Here is a 24,521-nt window from a genome sequence, read left to right on the forward strand (position 1 = left end):
CTCTAGGGTCACACTACCAAAAACTACTAACTACAGTATATACATCTTCCTGGAAATCCTTCATCAGTGAAAGATGCTCGATTTCATTTGGTTAAAATAAAATATTGTTCTTGATCACCTCATTTCTTCTGCTCCTATGTTTCTCGTAGATGGTCTATCTCAAAGTACAGTCACTCATGTTTTGGTACTAGCCAAATGGTAATAAAAGAGGACTAAACTTTGACAGTCGTGAATGTGTTGCCACATGGCTTGCTCCTATACCCTGCTCGCTTGCTGATAATCGGTTAAGTAAGTTTATTTAGGTACAGGTACACATAAGTACAATTATCATACAAAGTTTATCGTCTGTAAATTACCTAGGATAATGAAAAAGTCAGTGACTTATTTCCATTAGGGTCTTGTATTTCCACTGAGGTTGAGCAGTTGTGATCAAAGTTGGAGTATAATGTTGCTTCAAATAATACACTATCTCCAGCTGTAAGAGAAATACAGTGGAACCTCTACTTGCGAGCGTGTCCACGTGTGAGTTTTTCCAAATACGAACAGTCGATGGGTTGATTTTTTGCTTCCATACGCGAGCAAAATTTCCATAAGCGAGCAGACCTCAAGGCAGGTTCCTCGACAATGGTGAGGGGCTTTTGCTCTTGATCTCGGGAATTATATCTCATTTGTTTGTTGGACTATCTTATTGAAACTTGGGCAATGTATGATGGAAAGATGCTTCTTAACATACACCAAAAATGAAAGAAATCTAAGCATAAATAATGGGGTTCACTTCTCAGTAATTAGCCACCCCTTAGCGGTAATTTCGAATGGTTTTTATGGTTGTATTCTCGTTTTTTTGGTCTCATTTGATAGAATGGAAGATATGTTACAGAAGTAGATATGATTTTGATTGCTTTCACGATGAAAAGTGCCTTGAAATTGAGCTCAGTGTAGGAGAAATAGTCCATTGCTTGGCTGTTTCAGAGTAAACTGTCCATTCCAAAATGCAGTCGTGAATGGGTTGACATTATTTATACAATTATTGCAATAAGGAATAACAGTAAATCTTATATTTTATGTGTGAATAAAAATTGCAAATTATTTATATAATAATAATAATAATTAATAATAATAATATGTATAATAATAATATGTATAATAATAATATGTATAATAATAATATGTATAATAATAATATGTATAATAATAATATGTATAATAATAATATGTATAATAATAATACATATAATAATAATAGTGTAATAATATAATACAATAATAATAATATGTATAATAATAATACATATATAATAATAATGTACTACATATAATAATTATAATAGATAGCTTCAAAAGGCCATCACTAGATGGCAGTGTTTACCACAACAAAGAGGGAGCAGTTGTGGCCGCCTCCACCTGTTACATAATGACATATTTTATTCATTCTAGAGTATATATCATGTTTCAATGTTATTTATATTGTTTGTTATTCATATTAGATGAACTGTGACAGATAAATAAGCCATATAGATGATATTAGTGAAATTATTCATGAAGTACAGTGGACCCCCGGTTAATGATATTTTTTCATTCCAGAAGTATGTTCAGGTGCCAGTACTGACCGAATTTGTTCCCATAAGGAATATTGTGAAGTAGATTAGTCCATTTCAGACCCCCAAACATACATGTACAAACGCACTTACATAAATACACTTACATAATTGGTCGCATTGGGAGGTGATCGTTAAGCAGGGGTCCACTGTATTTTGCCGGGTCTTCAGACAAACTCTCATTCACCACCGACACTGCCCATACCACTACATGGATGACATATTTTATTCATTTTAGAGTATATATCAGGTTTCTCCAAACTGCCAATATCCCAAACCCCTCCTTTAAAGTGCAGGCATTGTACTTCCCATTTCCAGGACTCAAGTCCGACTATATGAAAATAACCGGTTTCCCTGAATCCCTTCACTAAATATTACCCTGCTCACACTCCAACAGATCGTCAGGTCCCAAGTACCATTCGTCTCCATTCACTCCTATCTAACACGCTCACGCACGCTTGCTGGAAGTCCAAGCCCCTTACCCACAAAACCTCCTTTACCCCCTCTCTCCAACCCTTTCGAGGACGACCCCTACCCCGCCTTCCTTCCCCTATAGATTTATATGCTTTCCATGTCATTCTACTGTGATCCATTCTCTCTAAATGACCAAACCACCTCAACAACCCCTCTTCTGCCCTCTGACTAATACTTTTATTAACTCCACACCTTCTCCTAATTTCCACACTCCGAATTTTCTGCATAATATTTACACCACACATTGCCCTTAAACAGGACATCTCCGTTGCCTCCAACCGTCTCCTCGCTGCTGCATTTACCACCCAAGCTTCACACCCATATAAGAGTGTTGGTACTACTATACTTTCATACATTCCCTTCTTTGCCTCCATAGATAACGTTTTTTGACTCCACATATACCTCAACGCACCACTCACCATTTTTCCCTCATCAATTCTATGATTAACCTCATCCTTCATAAATCCATCCGCCGACACGTCAACTCCCAAGTATCTGAAAACATTCACTTCTTCCATACTCCTCCTCCCCAATTTGATATCCAATTTTTCTTTATCTAAATCATTTGACACCCTCATCACCTTACTCTTTTCTATGTTCACTTTCAACTTTCTACCTTTACACACATTCCCAAACTCATCCACTAACCTTTGCAATTTTTCTTTAGAATCTCCCATAAGCACAGTATCATCAGCAAAAAGTAACTGTGTCAATTCCCATTTTGAATTTGATTCCCCATAATTTAATCCCACCCCTCTCCCAAACACCCTAGCATTTACTTCCTTTACAACCCCATCTATAAATATATTAAACAACCATGGTGACATTGCACATCCCTGTCTAAGACCTACTTTTACCGGGAAGTAGTCTCCCTCTCTTCTACACACCCTAACCTGAGCCTCACTATCCTCATAAAAACTCTTTACAGCATTTAATAACTTACCACCTATTCCATATACTTGCAACATCTGCCACATTGCTCCTCTATCCACTCTATCATATGCCTTTTCTAAATCCATAAATGCAATAAAAACTTCCCTATCTTTATCTAAATACTGTTCACATATATGCTTCAATGTAAACACCTGATCTACACATCCCCTACCCACTCTAAAACCTCCTTGCTCATCCGCAATCCTACATTCTGTCTTACCTCTAATTCTTTCAATTATAACCCTACCGTACATTTTTCCTGGTATACTCAGTAAGCTTATTCCTCTATAATTTTTACAGTCTCTTTTGTCCCCTTTCCCTTTATATAAAGGGACTATACATGCTCTCTGCCAATCCCTAGGTACCTTCCCCTCTTTCATACATTTATTAAACAAAAGTACCAACCACTCCAACACTATATCCCCCCCTGCTTTTAACATTTCTGTCATGATCCCATCAGTTCCAGCTGCTTTACCCCCTTTCATTTTACGTAATGCCTCACGTACCTCCCCCACACTTACATTCTGCTCTTCTTCACTCCTAAAAGATGGTATACCTCCCTGACCAGTGCATGAAATTACTGCCTCTGTTTCTTCCTTAACATTTAAAAGTTCCTCAAAATATTCTCGCCATCTACCCAATACCTCCATCTCCCCATCTACTAACTCCCCTACTCTGTTTTTAACTGACAAATCCATATTTTCCCTAGGCTTTCTTAACTTGTTTAACTCACTCCAAAATTTTTTCTTATTTTCATTAAAATTTCTTGACAGTGCCTCTCCCACTCTATCATCTGCTCTCCTTTTGCACTCTCTCACCACTCTCTTTACCTTTCTTTTACTCTCCATATACTCTGCTCTTCTTATAACACTTCTGCTTTGTAAAAACCTCTCATAAGCTACCTTTTTCTCTTTTATCACACCCTTTACTTCATCATTCCACCAATCACTCCTCTTTCCTCCTGCCCCCACCCTCCTATAACCACAAACTTCTGCCCCACATTCTAATACTGCATTTTTAAAACTATTCCAACCCTCTTCAACCCCCCCACTACTCATCTTTGCACTAGCCCACCTTTCTGCCAATAGTCGCTTATATCTCACCCGAACTTCCTCCTCCCTTAGTTTATACACTTTCACTTCCCTCTTACTTGTTGTTGCCACCTTCCTCTTTTCCCATCTACCTCTTACTCTAACTGTAGCTACAACTAAATAATGATCCGATATATCAGTTGCCCCTCTATAAACATGTACATCCTGGAGCCTACCCATCAACCTTTTATCCACCAATACATAATCTAATAAACTACTTTCATTACGTGCTACATCATACCTTGTATATTTATTTATCCTCTTTTTCATAAAATATGTATTACTTATTACCAAATTTCTTTCTACACATAGCTCAATTAAAGGCTCCCCATTTACATTTACCCCTGGCACCCCAAATTTACCTACTACTCCCTCCATAACATTTTTACCCACTTTAGCATTAAAATCCCCAACCACCATTACTCTCACACTTGATTCAAAACTCCCCACGCATTCACTCAACATTTCCCAAAATCTCTCTCTCTCCTCTACACTTCTCTCTTCTCCAGGTGCATACACGCTTATTATAACCCACTTTTCACATCCAATCTTTATTTTACTCCACATAATCCTTGGCAGTTTGGAGGGATATGTTGTGTATCTTTATATGTTTATGCTTCTAGACTGTTGTATTCTGAGCACCTCTGCAAAAACAGTGATAATGTGCGAGTGTGGTGAAAGTGTTGAATGATGATGAAAGTATTTTCTTTTTGGGGATTTTCTTTCTTTTTTGGGTCACCCTGCCTCGGTGGGAGACGGCCGACTTGTTGAAAAAAAAAAAAAAAAAAAAAAAAAAAAAAAAAAAAAAAATCAGGTTTCTGTTATTTATGTTGTTTATTATGTCATATTAGATGAAGTGAGATAGATAAATAAGCCGTAGAGTTGAAATTAGTGAAATTATTGAAGTACAGAATTCCACTGGAACGGATTAATTGCATTTCATTTAATTTAAATGAGGAAAATTGACTCTGCAAATGAGCAAATCCAGTTGCGAGCAAGGTCATGGAACGGGTTAAACTCGCAAGTAGAGGTTCCACTGTACATCCCATGGTCACTTGACAGAATATATTGCCTTGCTGCTTTTGAATATCCCAAAAACTGAAAACTTGGGAGTAGTTAGTCTTGAGTGTTACTCTGCCACAATGTGATCACCATCCTCTAGTCATCTTATTAACTTGAGAATATTTGAGCCATTAGTACAGGTGGATATTACAGTACCCTCTTTGGGCAAAAATTATTTGACCTATAAAACCCATCTACCTGCTCCTTTTCATTCCTAAGCAGGCCAACATTTGCATCTGGTACAGGTTGCCTCTTGACTATCCCAACTGCTAGTCATCCTTGATGATTCCAGTTTTTCTTAGATGACCATGTAGATTGAAATGCATAATGCTGTTGCTGCATTTTATAACATTTTTTTAAATGACCCAGCCAGATTTACATGATAAATATATTCATGTTTAAATTCAAATTCAAATCTTTATTTCTTTGCATAGTATACAATGTGAGACTTACATGTTAGAAAATATTGTTAAGTATGAAGACAGCCACTAGCATTTCAGGCAGACTAGTCCTAATGCTTACACACTACTAAAAACTAGACATAGATCAAGGAGTGGTAAATTTTAATTAAGCATTTTTTTGAGTTACAAAAAAGAGGTAGCAAAAAATTCATTATTAATAAGATTTATAGTAGAGGTAGAAAAAAGTAATTAGTACAATTTACAATAATGCAATTTTAAGTGTCAAAATATTTTGGATTGATTTAGTAGTCTTTAAGTTTCTTGATTAGTTTCAAACTGGTTAAATGATTTCAGACATTGGATAGTGTTGGTATTATTAAGTTTAGGAGATGTAATGATTTTTTCTTTTTTTTTTAACACTCGCGTCATTTCCAACCAAGGCAGGGTGACCCAGCAAAGAAAGAAACAAAAACTTTCATCATTCAGCACTTTCACCATCATTCATATATAATCACTGTCTTTGCAGAGGTGCTCAAATACGATAGTTTAGACGTCACTCCAAACAGCCAATATCCCAAACCCCTCCTTTAAAGTGCAGACTTTGTACTTCCCACCTCCAGGACTTCAGTCTCGCTAACTGGTTTCCCTGACTTCCTTCACCAAATATTACCCTGCTCACACTCCAACAGCTTGTCAGGTTCCAAAAACCATGCATCTCCATTTACTCCTATCTAACACACTCAGGCTTGCTGGAAGTTCCCTCACCCACCAAACCTCCTTTACCCCCCTCGCTCCAACCTTTCCTAGGACGACCGCTACCCCGTCTTCCTTCCACTACAGATTTATACACTCTCGAAGTCATTCTAGTTTGTTCCATCCTCTCTGAAGAACCAAACTACCTCAACAACCCCTGTTCAGCCCTCTGACTAATACTTTTAGCAACTCCACACTCCCTCCTAATTTCCACACTATGAATTCTCTGCATAATGTTTACACTGTACATTACTCTTAGACACAACATCTCCACTGCCCCCAGCCTCCTCCTTGCTGCAGCATTTACAACCCATGCTTCACATCCATATAAGTGTTGGTACCATTATACTCTCGTACATTCTCTTCTTTGCTTCTATGGATAACTTTTTTTTTTTTTTTTTTGTCTCCACAGATACCTCAAACTGTGCATGTCATAAGAGGCGACTAAAATGCTGGGAGCAAGGGGCTAGTAATGCCTTCTCCTGTATACAATACTAAAGTTTAAAAGAGAAGCTTTTGTTTTTCTTTTTGGGTCACCCTGCTTCAGTGGAATATGGCCAGTTTGCTGAAAGAAAGAAAAGATACCTCAAAGAACTACTTACCTTTTTTCCTTCATCAATTCTATGGTTAACATTGTCCTTCATAAACCCATCTGCTGACAAGTCAACTCCCAAATATCTGAAAACATTCAGATCTTCCATACACCTTCCCTCCATTGTGATATCCAATTTTTCTTTATCTAAATCACTGGTTACCCTCATCACCTTACTCTTATCTATGTTCACTTTCAACTTTCTTCCTTTACACACCCTCAGTAAACTTTATTTTTTTATTAACACGTTGGCCGTTTCCCACCAAGGCAGGGTGACCCGAAAAAGAAAAACTTGAATCATCATTCACTCCATCACTGTCTTGCCAGAGGCATGCTTACATTACAGTTGTAAAACTGCAACATTAACACCCCTCCTTCAGAGTGCCAGCACTGTACTTCCCATCTCCAGGAATCAAGTCTGGCCTGCCAGTTTCCCTAAATCCCTTCATAGATGTTACCTGGCTTACACTCCAACAGCACGTCAAGTCCTAAAAACCATTTGTCTTCATTCGTTCCTGTCTAACACGCTCATTCATGCTTACTGGAAGTCCAAATCCCTTGCACACAAAACCTCATTTACTCCCTCCAACATTCCCTAGGCCTACCTCTACCCCGCCTTCCCTCCACTACAGATCTACACGCTCTCAAAGTCATTCTTATTTCGTTCCATCCTTTCTACACATCCAAACCCTCTCAATAACCCCTCCTCAGCTCTCTGGATTATAGTTTTGGTAATCCTACACCTCCTAATCACCAAACTACAGATTCTCTGCATTATATTCACACCACACATTCCCCTCAGACATGACATCGCCACTGCCTCCAGCCTTCTCCTTGTTGCAACATCACAACCCATGCCTCACACCCATACAGGAGTGTTGGTATAACTATACTCTTATACATTCCCCTCTTTGCTTTCTTGGATAAAGTTCTTTGTCTCCACAAACTCCTCAGTGCACCACTCGCCTTTATCCCCTCGTCAATTCTATGATTTACCTCATCTTTCATAGACCCATCTGCTGGCACGTCCACTCTCAAATATCTGAATACATTCACCTCCTCCATACTCTCTCCCTCTAGTCTGATATCCAATTTAGTATTACCTAATTTTTTTGTTATCCTCATCACCTTACTCTTTCCTATATTCACTTTTAATTTCCTTCTTTTACATACCTTACCAAACTCATCAACCAACCTTTGCAACTTCTCTTCAGAATCTCCCAAAAGCACAGTGTCATCAGCAAAGAGCAACTGTGACAACTCTTACTTTGTGTTAGATTCTTTATCTTTTAACCCCACACTTCTTGCCAACACCCGAACATTAACTTCTCTTACAACTCCATCTATAAATATGTTGAACAGCCATGGTGACATCATGCATTCCTGTCTAAGGCCTACTTTTACTGGGAAATAATCCCCCAGTTCCCTACATACTCTAACCTGAGCCTCGCTATCCTCATAAGGACTCTTCACTGCTTTCAGTAAACTACCTTCTGTTCCATACATTTGCAATATCTGCCACATTGCCTCCCTATCCACCCTATCATATGCCTTTTTCAAATCTATAAACCCCACAAAAACCTCTTTACCATTATCTAAATATTGTTCACCTATGTTTCACTGCAAACACCTAGTCTACACACCCCCTACTCTTCCTAAAACCTTGTTCATCTGCTATCCTGCTCTCCATCTTACTCTTAATTCTTTCAATAATAAATCTGCCATACACTTTACCAGGTGTACTCAACAGACTTATTCCCCTGTAATTTTTACACACTCTTTTGTCCCCTTTGCCTTTATACAAAAGAACTATGCATGTTCTCTGTCAGTCCCTAGGTACCTTATGCTCTTCCATACATTTATTAAATAAAAACACTAATCACTCTAAAACTATATCCTCAGTAAACTTCTTCCCCTATAATTGTTAAAAATGTCATATATATAGATTTTTAATTATTTTATGATCACACTGGCCGATTCCCACAAAGGCAGGGTGGCCCGAAAAAGAAAAACTTTCACCATCATTCACTCCATCACTGTCTTGCCAGAAGGGTGCTTTACACTACAGTTTTTAAACTGCAATATTAACACCCCTCCTTCAGAGTGCAGGCACTGTACTTCCCATCTCCAGGGCTCAAGTCCGGCCTGCTGGTTTCCCTGGATCCCTTCATAAATGTTACTTTGCTCACACTCCAACAGCATGTCAAGTATTAAAAACCATTTGTCTCCATTCACTCCTGTCAAACACGTTAACGCATGCCTGCTGGAAGTCCAAGCCCCTTGCACACAAAACCTCCATTACCCCCTCCCTCCAACCTTTCCTAGGCCGACCCCTCCTTCCACTACAGACTGATACACTCTTGAAGTCATTCTGTTTCGCTCCATTCTCTCTACATGTCCGAACCACCTCAACAACCCTTCCTCAGCCCTCTGGACAACAGTTTTGGTAATCCCGCACCTCCTCCTAACTTCCAAACTACGAATTCTCTGCATTATATTCACACCACACATTGCCCTTAGACATGACATCTCCACTGCCTCCAGCCTTCTCCTCGCTGCAACATTCATCACCCATGCTTCACACCCATATAAGAGCGTTGGTAAAACTATACTCTCATACATTCCCCTCTTTGCCTCCAAGGACAAAGTTCTTTGTCTCCACAGATTCCTAAGTGCACCACTCACCCTTTTCCCCTCATCAATTCTATGATTCACCTCAACTTTCATAGACCCATCCGCTGGCACGTCCACTCCCAAATATCTGAATACATTCACCTCCTCCATACCCTCTCCCTCCAATCTGATATCCAATCTTTCATCACCTAATCTTTTTGTTATCCTCATACCCTTACTCTTTCCTGTATTCACTTTTAATTTTCTTCTTTTGCATACCCTACCAAATTCATCCACCAATCTCTGCAACTTCTCTTCAGAATCTCCAAAGAGCATAGTGTCATCAGCAAAGAGCAATTGTGACAACTCCCACTTTGTGTGATTCTGTATCTTTTAACTCCACGCCTCTTGCCAAGACCCTCGCATTTACTTCTCTTACAACCCCATCTATAAATATTTTAAACAACCACGGTGACATCACACATCCTTGTCTAAGGCCTACTTTTACTGGGAAATAATTTCCCTCTTTCCTACGTACTCTAACTTGAGCCTCACTATCCTCGTAAAAACTCTTCACTGCTTTCAGTAACCTACCTCCTACACCATACACCTGCAACATCTGCCACATTGCCCCCCTATCTACCCTGTCATATGCCTTTTCCAAATCCATAAATGCCACAAAGACCTCTTTAGCCTTATCTAAATACTGTTCACTTTTGTGTTTCACTGTAAACACCTGGTCCACACATCCCCTACCTTTCCTAAAGCCTCCTTGTTCATCTGCTATCCTATTCTCCGTCTTACTCTTAATTCTTTCAATAATAGCTCGACCATACACTTTACCAGGTACACTCAACAAACTTCTTTCTTTCTTTCAACACACCAGCCGTATCCCACCGAGGCAGGGTGGCCCAAAAGGAAAAACAAAGGTTTCTCCTTTCACATTTAGTAATATATACAGGAGAAGGGGTTACTAGCCCCTTGCTCCTGGCATTTTAGTCGCCTCTTACAACACGCATAGCTTACGGAGGAAGAATTCTGTTCCACTTCCCCATGGAGATAAGAGGAAATAAACAAGAACAAGAGCTAGTAAGAAAATAGAAGAAAACCCAGAGGGGTGTGTATACATATGCTTGTACATGTATGTGTAGTGTGACCTAAGTGTAAGCAGAAGTAGCAAGACGTACCTGAAACCTTGCATGTTTATGAGACAGAAAAAAGACCAGCCAACCTACCATCGTGTAAAACAATTACAGGCTTACGTTTTACACTCACTTGGCAGGACGGTAGTACCTCCCTGGGCGGTTGCTGTCTACCAACCTACTACCTAGACTCAACAAACTTATCCCCCTATAATTTTTGCACTCTCTTTTGTCCCCTTTGCCTTTATACAAAGGAACTATGCATGCTCTCTGCCAATCCCTAGGTACCTTACCCTCTTCCATACATTTACAGTGGACCCCCGCATAACGATATTAATCTGTGCATGAGAGCTCATTGTTATGCGGATGAATTTTCCCCATAAGAAATAATGGAAATCAAATTAATCCGTGCAAGACACCCCAAAGTATGAAAAAAAAATATTTTTACCACATGAAATATTAATTTTAATACACACAAATTGAAAATGGCATGCAAAATTACATGACACTTACCTTTATTGAAGATCTGGTGATGATTGATGGGATGGGAGGAGGAGAGTGTCTTAATGTTTAGAAGGGGAATCCCCTTCCATTAAGACTTGAGGTGTCAAGTCCTTTTCTGGGGTTACTTCCCTTCTTCTTTTAATGCCACTAGGACCAGCTTCAGAGTCGCTGGACTTCTGTCGCACAACATATCTGTCCATAGTGGCCTGTACCTCTCGTTCCTTTATGGCTTCCCTAAAGTGTTTCACAACATTGTCAGTGTAATAGTCACCAGCACGGCTTGCAATAGCTGTGTGAGGGTGATTTTCATCCACAAAGGTTTGCACTTTCAGCCACATTGCACAGATTTCCTTAATCTTTGTAGTAGACAACTTCTTCAATTTCTCTCTCCCCTCCTCCGAACCAGTTTCCTCAGGTCTGGCCTCTTGCTGTTGAAGTTGATCTTTCAGCTCATCAGTGGTTAGTTCTTCATTGTCCTCCTCCACCAACTCTTCCACATCATCCCCACTAACCTCCAACCCCAAGGACTTCCCCAATGCCACAATTGATTCCTCAACTGGCATACTACTCTCAGGGTTAGCCTCAAATCCTTCAAAATCCCTTTTGTCTACACATTCTGGCCACAGTTTCTTCCAAGCAGAGTTCAAGGTCCTCTTAGTCACTCCCTCCCAAGCCTTACCTATAAGGTTTACACAATTGAGGATATTAAAGTGATCTCTCCAAAACTCTCTTAGAGTCAGTTGAGTTTCTGAGGTCACTACAAAGCACCTTTCAAACAGAGCTTTTGTGTACAGTTTTTTGAAGTTTGCAATAACCTGCTGGTCCATGGGCTGCAGGAGAGGAGTGGTATTAGGAGGCAAAAACTTCACCTTAATGAACTTCATGTCTCCATAAAGTCGCTCTGCCACGTCTGTAGGATGACCAGGGGCATTGTCTAACACCAGGAGGCACTTAAGGTCTAATTTATTTTCAGTTAGGTAATCTTTCACATTGGGGGCAAATGCATGGTGTAACCAGTCATAGAAAAAGTCCCTAGTGACCCATGCCTTACTGTTTGCCCTCCACAGCACACACAAATTAGCCTTGAGGATATTCTTTTGTCTGAACGCTCTGGGAGTTTGAGTGATACACTAATAAAGGCTTCACTTTGCAATCACCAGTAGCATTGGAACACATCAACAGAGTAAGCCTGTCTTTCATAGGCTTATGTCCTGGGAGTGCCTTTTCCTCCTCAGTAATGTAGGTCCTGCTTGGCATTTTCTTCCAAAACAGACCTGTTTCATCACAATTAAACACTTGTTCAGGTTTCAGTCCTTCACTTTCTATGTACTCCTTGAATTCCTGCACATATTTTTCAGCTGCTTTGTGGTCCGAACTGGAAGCCTCACCATGCCTTATCACACTATGTATGCCACTACGCTTCTTAAATCTCTCAAACCAACCTTTGCTGGCCTTAAATTCACTCACATCATCACTAGTTGCAGGCATTTTTTTTAATTAAATCCTGATGCAACTTCCTAGCCTTTTCACTTATGATCACTTGAGAGATGCTATCTCCTGCTATCTGTTTTTTATTTATCCACACCAATAAGAGTCTCTCAACATCTTCCATCACTTGCGATCTCTGTTTCAAAAACACAGTTGAACCTTTGGCAAGAACAGCTTCCTTGATTGCCTTTTTGTTGCCCACAATAGTAGCGATGGTTGACTGGGGTTTATTATACAACCTGGCCAGCTCGGAGACACGCACTCCACTTTCATACTTATCAATGATCTCTTTCTTCATCTCTATAGTAATTCTCACCCTTATTCCTGTAGGGTTGGCACTAGAAGCTTTCTTGGGGCCCATGGTCACTTAATTTGCAGATAAAATCACCAAAAACACTGTAATAATAAGAAATATTCCGATTGTATGCTTGGATGTTACAGCGGAGGCTGGCTGGTAAACAATGCCACCGGCGGAACATGTGAGGGTGGCTAAGGCTGCACATTAGACACGTCTCGGACGAGCAGCATTGAGCGGGTTTTTTAGCAGTATGCGAGGCAAAATCTTAGAGATAAAACGTATCGGTATGCGGATTTAACGTTATGTAAGGCCAACGGTATGCGGGGGTCCACTGTATTAAATAATTGCACCAACCACTCCAAAACTATATCCCCACCTGCTTTTAACATTTCTATCTTTATCCCATCAATCCCGGCTCCCTTACCCCCTTTCGTTTTACCTACTGCCTCACGAACTTCCCCCACACTCACAACTGGCTCTTCCTCACTCCTACAAGATGTTATTCCTCCTTGCCCTATACACGAAATCACAGCTTCCCTATCTTCATCAACATTTAACAATTCCTCAAAATATTCCCTCCATCTTCCCAATACCTCTAACTCTCCATTTATTAACTCTCCTCTCCTGTTTTTAACTGACAAATCCATTTGTTCTCTAGGCTTCCTTAACTTGTTAATCTCACTCCAAAACTTTTTCTTATTTTCAACAAAATTTGTTGATAACATCTCACCCACTCTCTCATTTGCTCTCTTTTTACATTGCTTCACCACTCTCTTAACCTCTCTCTTTTTCTCCATATACTCTTCCCTCCTTGCATCACTTCTACTTTGTAAAAACTTCTCATATGCTATCTTTTTCTCCCTTACTACTCTCTTTACATCATTCCACCAATCGCTCTTCTTCCCTCCTGCACCCACCTTCCTGTAACCACAAACTTCTGCTGAACACTCCAACACTACATTTTTAAACCTACCCCATACCTCTTCGACCCCATTGCCTATGCTCTCATTAGCCCATCTATCCTCCAACAGCTGTTTATATCTTACCCTAACTGCCTCCTCTTTTAGTTTATAAACCTTCACCTCTCTCTTCCCTGATGCTTCTATTCTCCTTGTATCCCATCTACCTTTTACTCTCAGTGTAGCTACAACTAAAAAGTGATCTGATATATCTGTGGCCCCTCTATAAACATGTACATCCTGAAGTCTACTCAACAGTCTTCTACCAATACATAATCCAACAAACTACTGTCATTTCGCCTTACATCATATCTTGTATACTTATTTATCCTCTTTTTCTTAAAATATGTATTACCTATAACTAAACTCCTTTCTATACAAAATTCAATCAAAGGGCTCCCATTATCATTTACACCTGGCACCCCAAACTTACCTACCACACCCTCTCTAAAAGTTTCTCCTACTTTAGCATTCAGGTCCCCTACCACAATTTCTCTTTCACTTGGTTCAAAGGCTCCTATACATTCACTTAACATCTCCCAAAATCTCTCTCTCTCCTCTACATTCCTCTCTTCTCCAGGTGCATACACGCTTATTATGACCCACTTTTCACATCCAACCTTTACTTTAATCCACATAATTCTTGAATTTACACATTCATATTCTCTTTTCTCCTTCCATAACTGATCCTTCAACATTACTGCTACCCTTTCCTTTGCTCTAACTCTCTCAGATACTCCAGATTTAATCCCATTTATTTCCCCCCACCGAAACTCCCCTACCCCCTTCAGCTTTGTTTCGCTTAGGGCCAGGACATCCAACTTCTTTTCAGTCATAACATCAGCAATCATCTGTTTCTTGTCATCTGCACTACATCCACGCACATTCAAGCATCCCAGTTTCATAAAGTTTTTCTTCTTCTCTTTTTTAGTAAATGTCTACAGGAGAAGAGGTTACTAGCCCATTGCTCCCGGCATTTTAGTCGCCTCATACGACACGCATGGCTTACGGAGGAAAGATTCTTTTCCACTTCCCCATGGACAATAGAAGAAATAAAGAAGAACAAGAGCTATTTAGAAAAAGGAGAAAAACCTATACAGTGGACCCCCGCATAACGATTTTAATCCGTGCAAGAGGGGTAATTGTTATGCGAAATAATCGGTATGTGAATGAATTTTCCCCATAAGAAATAATGGAAATAAAATTAATCCGTGCAAGACACCCAAAAGTATGAAAAAAAAAATTTTTTACCACATGAAATATACATTTTCCCACACACAAAGAGAAGGATACATGCACAATAGTAGAGTAGTACATGCACAGTATATATTGTGCATGTACTAGTCTACTAAATGAAGAATAAATGACACTTACCTTTATTGAAGATGCAGCAATGACTGATGAGACACTGTGTCCTGGGAGTGCCTTTTCCTCCTGAGTACTGTAGGTCCTGTTTGGCATTTTCTTCCAGAACAGGCCTTATCACACTGTGTATGCCACTACGATTCTTAAATCTCTCAAACCAACCTTTGCTGGCTTTAAATTCACCAATATGAGCACTAGTTCCAGGCATTTTTCCCTGTTCACCTGGGTGTTAGTCGACTTGTGTGGGTTGCATCCTGGGAGACAAGATTAAGGACCCCAATGGAAATAAGTTAGACAGTCTTCGATGACACTGACTTTTTTGGGTTATCCTGGGTGGCAAATCCTCTGGGGTTAATTGTTTCTTGGTATTCTCAATAAGCCACACCAACAACGGTGCTACAGCAGCAGCAGCAGCTGACGGTGGTACAACAGCAACAGACGATGCTACAGCAGCAGCAGACGATGCTACAGCAGCAACAGACGATGTTACAGCAGCAGCAGACGATGCTACAGCAGCAGCAGCAGCTGACGGTGGTACAGCAGCAACAGACGATGCTACAGCAGCAACAGACGATGTTACAGCAGCAGCAGACGATGCTACAGCAGCAGCAGCAGCTGACGGTGGTACAGCAGCAACAGATGACGCTACAGCAGCAACAGACGATGTTACAGCAGCAGCTGACGGTGGTACAGCAGCAACAGACGATGCTACAGCAGCAACAGACGATGTTACAGCAGCAGCAGACGATGCTACAGCAGCAGTAGCAGCTGACGGTGGTACAGCAGCAACAGACGATGCTACAGCAGCAACAGACGATGTTACAGCAGCAGCAGACGATGCTACAGCAGCAGCAGCAGCTGACGGTGGTACAGCAGCAACAGACGACGCTACAGCAGCAACAGACGATGTTACAGCAGCAGCAGACGATGCTACAGCAGCAGCAGCAGCTGACAGTGCAGCAGCAGCAGCAGCTGTACCACCAATAGTAGCGATGGTTGATTGGGGTTTATTATACAACCTGGCCAGCTCGGAGACACGCACTCCACTTTCATACTTATCAATGATCTTTTTCTTCATCTCTATTGTAATTCTCACCCTTATTGCTGTAGGGTTGGCACTAGAAGCTTTCTTGGGGCCCATGGTCACTTATTTTCCAGAAAAAAGCACCGAAAACACTGTAATAATACGAAATATTCCGATTGTATGCTTGGATGTTACCGCGGAGGCTGGCTGGTAAACAATGCCACCGGCGGAACATGTGAGCGTGGCTCAGGCCGCACATTGGACGCGTCTCGGATGAAAATCGGTGAGCGGGTTTTTAAGCGGTATGTGAGGCAAAATTTTGGCGATTAAAGCAAGCGGTATGCGGATTAATCGCTATGTGATGCCATCGGTATGCGGGGGTCCACTGTATTTCTTTCTTTCAACACACCGGCCGTATCCCACCGAGGCGGGGTGGCCCAAAAGGAAAAACGAAAGTTTCTCCTTTCAAATTTAGTAATATATACAGGAGAAGGGGTTACTAGCCCCTTACTCCCAGCATTTTAGTCGCCTCTTACAACACGCATAGCTTACGGAGGAAGAATTCTGTTCCACTTCCCCATGGAGATAAGAGGAAATAAACAAGAACAAGAACTAGAAAGAAAATAGAAGAAAACCCAGAGGGGTATGTATATATATGCTTGTACATGTATGTGTAGTGTGACCTAAGTGTAAGTAGAAGTAGCAAGACATACCTGAAATCTTGCATGTTCATGAGACAGAAAAAGAAACCAGCAATCCTACCATCATGCAAAACAGTTACAGGCTTCTGTTTCACAGTCGTCTGGCAGGACGGTAGTACTTTCCTGGGTGGTTGCTGTCTACCAACCCTATAGCCCTAAATTGATTAGCATGCAGGGAACCTTTAGCTGGTTCGAGCTATGAATTCCATATCCTGGGGATCTTTATATGCATTGCATTTTTGCATGGGGTGAGATGGACACAAGGGATGTAGAAAAGATTTTTGTGCCTTGTGTTGTGCCTGTGTGTTCTGTTGTAGCTATCAAGGAGAAGTTTGAGAGGAGGGTTTATAATGAAGCTTAATATATATATATTATTATTATCACACTGGCCGATTCCCACCAAGGCAGGGTGGCCCAAAAAAGAAAAACTTTCACCATCATTCACTCCATCAATGTCTTGCCAGAAGGGTGCTTTACACTACAGTTTTTAAACTGCAACATTAACACCCCTCCTTCAGAGTGCAGGCACTGTACTTCCCATCTCCAGGACTCAAGTCCGGCCTGCCGGTTTCCCTGAACTCCTTCATAAATGTTACTTTGCTCACACTCCAACAGCACGTCAAGTATTAAAAACCATTTGTCTCCATTAACTCCTATCAAACACGCTCACGCATGCCTGCTGGAAGTCCAAGCCCCTCGCACACAAAACCTCCTTTACCCCCACCCTCCAACCTTTCCTAGGCCGACCCCTACCCCGCCTTCCTTCCACTACAGACTGATACACTCTTGAAGTCATTCTGTTTCGCTCCATTCTCTCTACATGTCTGAACCACCTCAACAACCCTTCCTCAGCCCTCTGGACAACAGTTTTGGTAATCCCGCACCTCCTCCTAACTTCCAAACTACGAATTCTCTGCATTATATTCACACCACACATTGCCCTCAGACATGACATCTCCATTGCCTCCAGCCTTCTCCTCGCTGCAACATTCATCACCCATGCTTCACACCCATATAAGAGCTTTGGTAAAACTATACTCTCATACATTCCCCTCTTTGCCTCCAAGGACAAAGTTCTGTCTCCACAGATTCCTAAGTGAACCACTCACCCTTTTCCCCTCATCAATTCTATGATTCACCTCATCTTTCATAGACCCATCCGCTGACACGTCCACTCCCAAATATCTGAATACATTCACCTCCTCCATACTCTCTCCCTCCAATCTGATATCCAATCTTTCATCACCTACTCTTTTTGTTATCCTCATACCCTTACTCTTTCCTGTATTCACTTTTAATTTTCTTCTTTTGCACACCCTACCAAATTCATCCACCAATCTCTGCAACTTCTCTTCAGAATCTCCCAAAAGCACAGTGTCATCAGCAAAGAGCAACTGTGACAACTCCCACTTTATGTGTGATTCTTTATCTTTTAACTCCACGCCTCTTGCCAAGACCCTCGCATTTACTTCTCTTCCAACCCCTCTATAAATATATTAAACAACCACATCCTTGGTGGATAAAAGGTTGATGGGTAGGCTCCAGGATGTACATGTTTATAGAGGGGCAACTGATATATCGGATCATTATTTAGTTGTAGCTACAGTTAGAGTAAGAGGTAGATGGGAAAAGAGGAAGGTGGCAACAACAAGTAAGAGGGAGGTGAAAGTGTATAAACTAAGGGAGGAGGAAGTTCGGGTGAGATATAAGCGACTATTGGCAGAAAGGTGGGCTAGTGCAAAGATGAGTAGTGGGGGGGTTGAAGAGGGTTGGAATAGTTTTAAAAATGCAGTATTAGAATGTGGGGCAGAAGTTTGTGGTTATAGGAGGGTGGGGGCAGGAGGAAAGAGGAGTGATTGGTGGAATGATGAAGTAAAGGGTGTGATAAAAGAGAAAAAGGTAGCTTATGAGAGGTTTTTACAAAGCAGAAGTGTTATAAGAAGAGCAGAGTATATGGAGAGTAAAAGAAAGGTAAAGAGAGTGGTGAGAGAGTGTAAAAGGAGAGCAGATGATAGAGTGGGAGAGGCACTGTCAAGAAATTTTAATGAAAATAAGAAAAAATTTTGGAGTGAGTTAAACAAGTTAAGAAAGCCTAGGGAAAATATGGATTTGTCAGTTAAAAACAGAGTAGGGGAGTTAGTAGATGGGGAGATGGAGGTATTGGGTAGATGGCGAGAATATTTTGAGGAACTTTTAAATGTTAAGGAAGAAACAGAGGCAGTAATTTCATGCACTGGTCAGGGAGGTATACCATCTTTTAGGAGTGAAGAAGAGCAGAATGTAAGTGTTGGGGAGGTACGTGATGCATTACGTAAAATGAAAGGGGGTAAAGCAGCTGGAACTGATGGGATCATGACAGAAATGTTAAAAGCAAGGGGGGATATAGTGTTGGAGTGGTTGGTACTTTTGTTTAATAAATGTATGAAAGAGGGGAAGGTACCTAGGGATTGGCAGAGAGCATGTATAGTCCCTTTATATAAAGGGAAAGGGGACAAAAGAGACTGTAAAAATTATAGAGGAATAAGCTTACTGAGTATACCAGGAAAAGTGTACGGTAGGGTTATAATTGAAAGAATTAGAGGTAAGACAGAATGTAGGATTGCGGATGAGCAAGGAGGTTTTAGAGTGGGTAGGGGATGTGTAGATCAGGTGTTTACATTGAAGCATATATGTGAACAGTATTTAGATAAAGATAGGGAAGTTTTTATTGCATTTATGGATTTAGAAAAGGCATATGATAGAGTGGATAGAGGAGCAATGTGGCAGATGTTGCAAGTATATGGAATAGGTGGTAAGTTATTAAATGCTGTAATGAGGATAGTGAGGCTCAGGTTAGGGTGTGTAGAAGAGAGGGAGACTACTTCCCGGTAAAAGTAGGTCTTAGACAGGGATGTGTAATGTCACCATGGTTGTTTAATATATTTATAGATGGGGTTGTAAAGGAAGTAAATGCTAGGGTGTTTGGGAGAGGGGTGGGATTAAATTATGGGGAATCAAATTCAAAATGGGAATTGACACAGTTACTTTTTGCTGATGATACTGTGCTTATGGGAGATTCTAAAGAAAAATTGCAAAGGTTAGTGGATGAGTTTGGGAATGTGTGTAAAGGTAGAAAGTTGAAAGTGAACATAGAAAAGAGTAAGGTGATGAGGGTGTCAAATGATTTGGATAAAGAAAAATTGGATATCAAATTGGGGAGGAGGAGTATGGAAGAAGTGAATGTTTTCAGATACTTGGGAGTTGACGTGTCGGCGGATGGATTTATGAAGGATGAGGTTAATCATAGCATTGATGAGGGAAAAAAGGTGAGTGGTGCGTTGAGGTATATGTGGAGTCAAAAAACGTTATCTATGGAGGCAAAGAAGGGTATGTATGAAAGTATAGTAGTACCAACACTCTTATATGGGTGTGAAGCTTGGGTGGTAAATGCAGCAGCGAGGAGACGGTTGGAGGCAGTGGAGATGTCCTGTTTAAGGGCAATGTGTGGTGTAAATATTATGCAGAAAATTCGGAGTGTGGAAATTAGGAGAAGGTGTGGAGTTAATAAAAGTATTAGTCAGAGGGCAGAGGAGGGGTTGTTGAGGTGGTTTGGTCATTTAGAGAGAATGGATCAAAGTAGAATGACATGGAAAGCATATAAATCTATAGGGAAAGGAAGGCGGGGTAGGGGTCGTCCTCGAAAGGGTTGGAGAGAGGGGGTAAAGGAGGTTTTGTGGGTAAGGGGCTTGGACTTCCAGCAAGCGTGCGTGAGCGTGTTAGATAGGAGTGAATGGAGACGAATGGTACTTGGGACCTGACGATCTGTTGGAGTGTGAGCAGGGTAATATTTAGTGAAGGGATTCAGGGAAACCGGTTATTTTCATATAGTCGGACTTGAGTCCTGGAAATGGGAAGTACAATGCCTGCACTTTAAAGGAGGGGTTTGGGATATTGGCAGTTTGGAGGGATATGTTGTGTATCTTTATATGTGTATGCTTCTAGACTGTTGTATTCTGAGCACCTCTGCAAAAACAGTGATAATGTGCGAGTGTGGTGAAAGTGTTAATTGATGATGAAAGTATTTTCTTTTTGGGGATTTTCTTTCTTTTTTGGGTCACCCTGCCTCGGTGGGAGACGGCCGACTTGTTGAAAAAAAAAAAAAAAATCCTTGTCTAAGGCCTACTTTTACTGGGAAATAATTTCCCTCTTTCCTACATATTCTAAAGGTTACAGTCAAAGTGTAGACCTGAAAATTTGCCCTCAGCAGGGGAACCATTAATCAATACAATACAATTTTTATTTCTTTGGAAATTTACATTGAGGTTCTTTAGTTACAGTAATGAGTTGCAGGCAGAGAGAGCCACTATCATGCCACTTTAGTATTTACTGGTAATGAGTTCCAAATTTTGGGGCCCTTTATGTGCATAGAGTTCTTACATAGTGTGGTGTGGACGTGGGGTTCATCAAAAAGTGATCTGTTTCTTGTGTTATGGTCGTGTGTCCTGCTAAGGTTGGTGAGGAGAAGTTTGAGTGAAAGGTTTATGTTTGAGTGTAGTGTTCTAAGTATGTAGTTTGGTAATAGAGTTGTGGATGAGTGGAACAAACTCCCGAGTACAGTTGTTGAGGCTAAAACGTTGTGTAGTTTTAAAATTAGGTTAGATAAATACATGAGTGGGTGTGGGTGGGTGTGAGTTAGACCTGACTAGCTTGTGCTGCTGGGTCTGGTGCCATGCTCCTTCCTTCAGTGGAGGTGACCAGACTGAGTAGGTCATTGGGCTAATCTGGGGGGGGGGGTATGGACCTGCTCTGCATGGGTCAGTAGGCCTGTTGCAGTGTTCCTTCTTTCTTATGTTCTTATGTAGTAGGCACAAGAATAAGTATGGATGTTCTTTACGGTGATTAGTTTTAGACTTTAGAATATTGGTGGAGTATGCTGTCTGCATGCTGGAGTATGGAGTTATGTTGGGTTATTAGTGGTCTTAGGTGATTTAATGTTGCTGATCACCATGCATGAATTCCATAGGTGAGATAAGGGTAGATGAGTGAGTGATACAGTGCAAGGAGAGCAGATTGTGGAACATAGTACTGTATCTTTGATAGTATGCCTACTGACTTAGAGATTTTCTTGGAAATTTGTTGTATATGGGTCTGGAATTTAAGGCTACTGTCAAGGTGGATTCCTAGGAATTTTCCCTCTGTGCGTCTTGTGATGGGTGATCTGTTTAGCGCTATGTTAAGTGGAACATTTATAGCTCTGTTTCCAAACTGAATGAAGTATGTTTTGTCAGTATTGAGAGTGAGCTTGTTAGTCATCATTCAGGTAGATATTTTCTGCAATTTAGCATTAACAGTGTTGGCCAGTATGACTGGGTTTGGGTGAGAGAAGACGTATGTTGTGTCATCTTCAAATAATATTGGTTTGAATAGTTGTGATGCATTCGGTAGGTCATTGTTGTAAATTAGAAAGAGGAGAGGGCCAAGGACACTTCCTTAGTATGTTAAGTTGGATATTTGAAGCTCTGTTTCCAAATAGCATGAAGTAGGTTTTGTCTATATCAAGAGTGAGTTTGTTGGTTGTCATTCACATAGATATTTTTAGTGGCTCATTGTTAACAGTGCCAGTAAGCACAGTTGGGTTCAAGTGGGAGAAGACATAAGTAGTGTCATCTGCGAATAGAACTGGTTTAGGGTTCTTATGTTCATAAGGAGATGAGATGTGCTAGGGAGGGGATTGATGTAAATGAGAAAGAGCAGAGGGCCAAGGACACTGCCCTAAGGCACTTCATTGACTACAGGCTGAGTAATTGAGGTTACACTTTGTGGAGACATAATGGTGTCTATTGCTAAGATAAGGTTTTAGATATGACCTCTGACCCTGTAATGTTTCAGTTTCAGGTGCAAGATATTGTGGTCCACTGTGTCTAATGCTTTCTGCAGGTCTATGAAGTCCCAGAGGATATTAATTTTTTTCAAGCACTGCATATAGCAGTTTGAAAATTTGTATAATTGCACCATTTGAAGTTTTTTTCGGCCTAAACCCAAACTGGCAGGGGTTAAGTATGTTGTGGGATATTAGGTATGAGTACACTTGCTTATGTATTATTTTTTCAAAGATTTTTAGATAGTAAGAGCAAATTTGATATAGGCCTATAGTTATTCACTTCAATTGGATTACCTTCCTTGAGGATTGGGGTAACCCTTGCTATCTTGAGTATGAATGGGAAAGTTGATGATTCAACTGATTTGTTAAATAGAGTTGCAGTAATGGGCGAGAGTACATGAGCTGCTTTTTTGTACATGAGTGGTAGCAAGATAATTAGGTTTCCTGCCTTTTTTTTAGTGATTGGTGAGTGTGAGACTTCAGTAGGATTAACAGGAGCAAAACATAAAGTATTTGGGTAATTTCCAGTGAAGTAGTCTTTTGCCTGAGTATTTGAGGCTGGGATATTGCTTGCTAGTTTTGATCCTATAGTAAGAAGACATTAATTTTGTTGGCAGTGTCTGCAGGCTGGTTTAGTTAATTTTATATTTCTGTTTCTGGACAGTTTTCTAGATACAAAGATTTCAGAGAAATCTTTTCAGGTCTTTTTAATTTGTTAAATCTGCTTACATAATACAGTTGTTTAGACTTCCATATCAGATTAGTAAATCTTGACATGTATCATTTTGTATGTTCTTTTGTTATTAAGTGTAGTCTGAACTGTTTTTATATTGGTTTTATCATTGGATTTGAGGATACTATATAATAGTTATCTCCACCTGCCATGTAAGAGAACTCTGGCACTTCACATGCTTCATCTTTAACCCTTTCAGGGTCCAAGGCCAAAATCTGAAGTGGTGCTCCAGTGTCCAAGAAATTTTGAAAAAAAAAAAAAATTATTTTTTCTTACAGAATTAAAGAGCATACTTTTGTGAAGGTAATAAGACAAAAACAAAAAAAAATCTGATCAGTACTTACCGAGATACAGTGCCAAGAAGTGTGTCAAAAATGATGTGGTGGCAGCAACATCGACGAATTCCACATACGCGCATTACATTATTTTGTGGTTTTAGTTGTTTTTTCTTTTCTTTTCCAATTTTTTTCTATTCCTACTAACATTTGGGGCCTGAGAGACCAATACTGTATATAATGTATATATATAAACTCACTGTATTGAACACAATAACTGCACTAAAGTTATTATCATATTATTGTTTACCACTGTTGTTTATTACAATAAACATGCACAAATATTGTATAATACTAATGTTCTATCATATATTTATATATTTACAATCACTGAACATGGTTTTAAAACTGCTGGAGCTTGTGGAACTCCTTGAAACAAGGCACCATGCACAGAGGCACCTTACATTCCTCACACATAAACCGAGTGTCTTTGCGTCTTTGTTGCCGTCGTTTTGTTTGTGCACAGACAATGCATCTCTTCTGAGCAAATTTCTTCTTAGTTGAAGGAAGCTGTATTATGAAATAACCACCATCTCTCCTCAAATGCTTGGGTATATCCTGAGGAATTTGAGGACCATGTTGTATAGCAGGTGTTGTT

At 40.4% G+C, this 24,521-nt stretch overlaps 1 protein-coding gene across 1 annotated transcript in view; it reads left to right on the forward strand.

Moving 5' to 3' along the window:
* LOC128688420 (UTP--glucose-1-phosphate uridylyltransferase) overlaps nt 1-24,521 on the forward strand; it is a 170,285-nt gene that overhangs the window by 64,613 nt on the left and 81,151 nt on the right. The gene's annotated exons all lie outside the window — the stretch shown is intronic.

The sequence above is a fragment of the Cherax quadricarinatus genome, chromosome 46 (genome assembly GCF_038502225.1).
Source record: "Cherax quadricarinatus isolate ZL_2023a chromosome 46, ASM3850222v1, whole genome shotgun sequence".
NCBI lineage: Eukaryota > Metazoa > Arthropoda > Malacostraca > Decapoda > Parastacidae > Cherax > Cherax quadricarinatus.